Here is a 5,424-nt window from a genome sequence, read left to right on the forward strand (position 1 = left end):
CTCTGCCCCCTCCCAGCTCTATCTCTCACTAGGTATACAACAACATTCAAAGGTGATAACTCATGGACAGAGGCAGGATATAGCTGAAGTTTCTGCTTTTGGGGGACAGGCTCTGTGGATAATTATTGAATGATGGAGATCAATAGAGCAGTAGGAAATCTGTAGGTTTAGCTCCTGTCCTATCGGCCCTTGAACAAACAGCAAAAGATAGGCACAATTGCTTAGCAAAGAAGGCAATTAAATAAAGCAGGATGCATGCATGTTTGATAAACTCATTCCTCAATGGTTGTTCCAAAAGGTGACCATAAACTTGGTGTACCCACCAAAAACATGCATTTCCAAAGCTCACCGTCAGAAAGGTGCGGTAGACAGAAGAAAAGTCGGAGGTGAGAACAAGGAATTGAGTTCTCTGAATTGAGCCTGCAGAGCCATATCTCATCAGCTGCCCTCTCCAAGGTGTCCAAGCCCCGCTTGCCTTGGAAGGCTGTACCACGAACCTATGGAAGTTGCAGACATCAGAGCCCTGGGCTGGGGCATCACAGCCCTTTGATCCCAGCTCCACTGCAGGAAACGCTTGGGGAGGGCTGACTCCTTGCTCCTTCCAACGCACAAATATCTTCGACTGCACCTCTGGGGAGAGAGGAAATTGTCAGCAAAGTAAATTGCTTTTTGGATTGCTTTTTGTCCTATTATGAGATCTTCACTTTAGGATCTATCGGGGAAGGGGTGACATGGTTGGGTGAAAACCCCACATCCCTGAGGCAGCTGCAGGGGCGCAATGTATTAATAAACCAATTCCTTGCTGCTGAGGCAGGAGCACAGAACAGCCACTGCTTCTTCAGAAAACTATAGCTTTCTGCTGGAGCGGTGGGGAGAGAAAGACCTATTTTATACCTAAATAATAAAAATAATAAAGGGAGACAAATAAATAAATAAGTAAATTCTGCTTGATAAATGCACTATTAGCTGTAGTAGGAGCAATTACAAGAAGAATGGGAAGTGACAGCTGCAGGCCCCAGATAGCCAAGGCACAAAAGGGGAGTTTTAGACAAATATCCTTCAGATAATGGGTTTGTTTCTCATCTAGTTTGGGGAGGGAGGTGGCAGATATGGGAAGCATTAGCAGGCTGTGCTGCACATAGGGAGCAGAGATACTGCTGTACCAGCCCTCTGCAGGAAGCATTTAGCTTTTTTTTCTTGTCTTCCCTGGTGCATCTGACTTCATATTTGTTTAAAGCCATGTGGGTTTCACTGTCCTCACCCTCCCTGCTCAGAGCTGTTCCCATAAAGAGAGGGAAAAGAGGGTCCTGGGATTAGCTTCTTTATAAGCACATCTGTTGCAGGACTGGGAGCTCAGATTAATAAAATTGCAGGGTGACCTCTGGGAATGGGATCAGAGGCTCTGGGGAGTGTCTGTGCTGGGGGGGGCGGGCAATGGAAACTTTGGGCAACAGCCCAACAGAGACAATCCAGAGACTGCTATCAAGAGGCACCTTCCTCCAGATATCTCAGGGGCTTGCAAAAGTCAGGTCTGCCCAGGAATATCTCATTCACCAAGTGTCTGTTTGCTTTCCGTGGTCAGCCTCCCCAGTATGTTAAATCCTCTCTCCCCTTAGCAGAGCCCAAGTCTGTTGCCTAAAGCCTTGCAGCCCTGGTGGGCAAAACCAGCATCTCTTCCTCCATGACTAGCTTCTCTATTTGTAAGCCCTGTGTAGCCTGTTCTTAAATCTGTGTATCCCCTCTGCTGGCTGCTGCTTGGCTAGAACAAGGAGATGAAGTAGCTTGATAGGGATCATAGGGGATCATTCTCCAGACCTTGCGCCAAATATTCAAGCTATGGTCACTGGGAGCTCACTATAAGCTCTTGCCTTTATGCTTCTCCCACTAAGGATGAACTGCGAACAAAGCAAAGCAAATCACCTCCAACTTTTTTCTACTGACCAGCTCTATCCATGCCCCTAAGACTGGGGTTCAGAGCCCTACCTGTTGCCCTTTTCCTGTGAGGCACACACGTTTTGCTGCTTTAACCTGTGGCACTTTTGGAGTCACACAGTAATGAAAGCTTTTGGCCATTTCAGGAGCACAGGAAAGCGCAGATGATGGAAGGTGGAGGGAGAATGACTCCCTTATATAGAAGTGCGCTCCATAATAACAGTGTGAGAACCAGTTGCAATTTGCTGGGGATGATGACACGGAGGTCAGACAAGCTGTATTGTAATTTACATCCAGGAAAATGTAACCAGACATGACCAGACAACGAAGGATCACTCTTCCAGTTATTATGAACAAAGAGCATGCAGCAAGAAATCATAGAGGCCTCTTTACAAGACCCCTCTGCCTTCAGCTTAGCTCCATCTCAGCCTAATTACATGGCCTGGTTTGCATTAGTATTGTCTGCTGGCTCTACCAAGTCCCCTTCTCGCTGTGTGTCATTCAGAGCCATTAGCACAGATTGCACAACCACACTAGGGATTCCCCGAGGGTATATATGAACTTTTCACGCAAAATATTATCAGTCCAGCCTGAGGCAACACCCAGGAGGGAAGATTTCAGCCTGACTGGTTAGAATTTGGAAAAGTTGTAAGTAACAGAAAGTGGGGTCTAATAATAGGAAGTGTTAGGCATCCTTAATAGAAGGCACATTATGAGGCCTGTGCTCTGCATATAACATATCGTCTCCAAGTTAATTGCTCATCAGTTCGGTACATAAACAAAGACTGATGCTGTGACTGTGCAAGCAGCAGGGCTCATTCCACGGTGAGTTTCTTGCTGCCAAAAATAGGCTCCTGACAAACACCATCCCCTGCCTGCCCATGCTGGCAGTGTCTGGAAGAACACCTTCCTACAAAACCAGGTGGCCCTCCTGGACTGAAGGAGCTGGGGGTCTGTCACCCTGCGATGGCTGTTCTCTCTCCTGCCAAAAAAAGTGTCCAGCTGAAGCAGGGTTACTGCAACACTGCCTCATCTTGAATGCAATCCCTTCTCTGCCCCCAGGAAGGCTTACAGGCAGCTCTTTGGTAATTGCAGCTCCTGCCTGGTGTTTTGAAACACTGCCAGTTTTTCTTTTGTAAAAACAGACACCTACAGGCACTGGGACAGAAGTACTGGCCCTGCCGGTGCAGTGTTTTCAGACCAAGGACTGAGGCTGGGGACAGGGAGTATCCTGCAGTTAGGATGTGCCCAGGGGACCAGAGGTGAACCAAGCAATGTCCCTGCCTGCATGTAGGAAAGGGTGTAGGTCTGAAGCTGGAGGTCTGGTGGACATTGAGGGAAGAGGAGTTAGAAGGTGGGATGGGTAAGGGCTGGAGGGTAATAAAAGAGGCTTGCAAGTGGGTCATAGAAATTACAGGTTAACCACAGATACACTCGGTTATTAATTTCTTAGATTCTAGATTCATCCCATCTGAAGACAGGTGGTATAGGTTCATCTTACATTGTCCTCTGAAGGGGCCATCTGGAAATAAGTTGGCACAATCAGTTGAGAGCTCAGATCAAATTTACAGAGTGTTGGAAAGAGGAGAGAGGAATCCTGCTCATGATAGCATGATTTGATTTACAGGATTTTGCTTCTCCATTGCTTTTGCCATTCCTGTGTGCACAGGACTCTGCTTATCTCTCTTGAAATGTTACCACAGTTCCTGCACTGGTTCATCACTGCCATCCTTGCCCCACAGATGAACCCACTGAGCTTGGAGTGGGAAGGGGAGAGAAGGGGGAAGCAGAATTATTCTGTTGTTGTGTTGAGAGAGATGGATAGTGGGTCTGTGGTCCTTCACATCCAGGAGACGTCAGTCCACATCACTAAGTGGAGCATCACAGCATGCCCTGATGTCTCAGGAACGGTTGTTTCTGTGGCAGCAGCTGAACCTCCTGCATGGTTGTGACACGGTTGGAAATGAGATCACTTATCTCCCAGATAGTGCCAAAATATAGCTTATTCCCATTCTTGTGCACAAACAATCAATGGGAAAGGGTGACTCATCCCAGGGCTCAGTGCAGCCTTGCTGGGACAGCAGCATGAAGGACATGTTGCAGGGAGATGCCCAGAACTGATCCTCACATTATTCACAATGATATGGGTCGCTGGACCTGGCTCCAGAGATCCAAACCACAGTATTTGTGACCCCTGGGTACCCTTGGGTACCACAGGACTTCATAGGACACTATTTCAAGAGCTATTTTCTCCTTTGCCCGCAAAGACATACTTTTCCTGTGCTGGGTGTAAAGGCAACCACTCCATCTGGGAGGCTGGAAGGCTGTCTCCATCACACTGGGAAGTCTGCACAGCTGTTTTAGGCAGCACTAACATCCCTTCTGCGACTATTTCTGTTTGGTCCCTGGGCCTGTCCAGAATATCTTTGTCAGTTGGAAGGGTATATAAACACATGTCCTAAATATGTGTGCATGGACTTCGGCAGGCAAGAGCAGGAACCTGATGTTTACTAGTGTTGTCATTTAACCCAGCAGGCAGCTAAACAGCCCAGAGCCATTTGGTCACTCCCCACCCCCAGTGGGATGGTGGAGACAATTGGGAAAAAAAGTAAAATATATTAAAAAAATATTAAAAAGTCCCTGAGCAGTTGCCCCAGTCAGCTTTCCCCCTAGTTTATATACTGATCATGATGTCATATGGTATGGAATATCCCTTTGGCCACTTTGGGTCAGCTGTTCTGGCTGTGTCTCCTCCCAGGGCAGAACGAAAAGCTGGAGAATCCTTGACTTAATGTAAACACTGCTTAGCAACAACTAACACATCAGTGTGTTATCAACATTATTTTGGTCCTAAATTCAAAACACAGCACTACACCAACTACTAGGAAGAAAATTAACTCTATCCCAGCTGAAACCAGGGAAACTAGCCAGACTTAGTAAGGTCAGCACCTTGCAACTAGCCTGATGGGTCTCTAAGTCTGCACCAAGCCGGTGTCCACCACACAGCAGTGAAGAGTGAATTTGCCTGGCTTGCTAAGCATCATGTTAGCATCCCACCTTATCCCTGCTGGAACAGAGCTCCTTGGCGCTTGGCTTGGCAATGCTTTCTGAAGTAGTCTTAAGGGTTATCCGTGAGAAATGCCCAAAATCTGGTATTCCTGATCACATGAATGACCGGTCTCACCTGGAATCGTACGACAGGAGGCGTAATGAAGTGTTGGTCTCTGGCAGCAAATAGGTCTAGACAGATCACCAGGCTGTTTCTGAATGGCAGAGAATGAATGGCCAGAGGTGAAAATTGTCTGCTCTCAGGAGTCTGCTGCTTGCAGTAGTCTCACTGCCCAGGAAGGTAGTGTAAGTTATCCCGTGGCAAAAGACATTCTAATTTGTCTTTGGCTCAGTCTGTGAGTCTGTAATCAGTGCTGCTAATCTTTAATAAAAGGGGTTCACAGGAGCCTTTGTTTATAATGACATGGTGGGTGATAGCTCTTT

The sequence above is a fragment of the Leptosomus discolor genome, chromosome 9, assembly GCF_034619465.1.
Source record: "Leptosomus discolor isolate bLepDis1 chromosome 9, bLepDis1.hap2, whole genome shotgun sequence".
In the NCBI taxonomy this organism is placed as follows: Eukaryota; Metazoa; Chordata; class Aves; order Leptosomiformes; family Leptosomidae; genus Leptosomus; species Leptosomus discolor.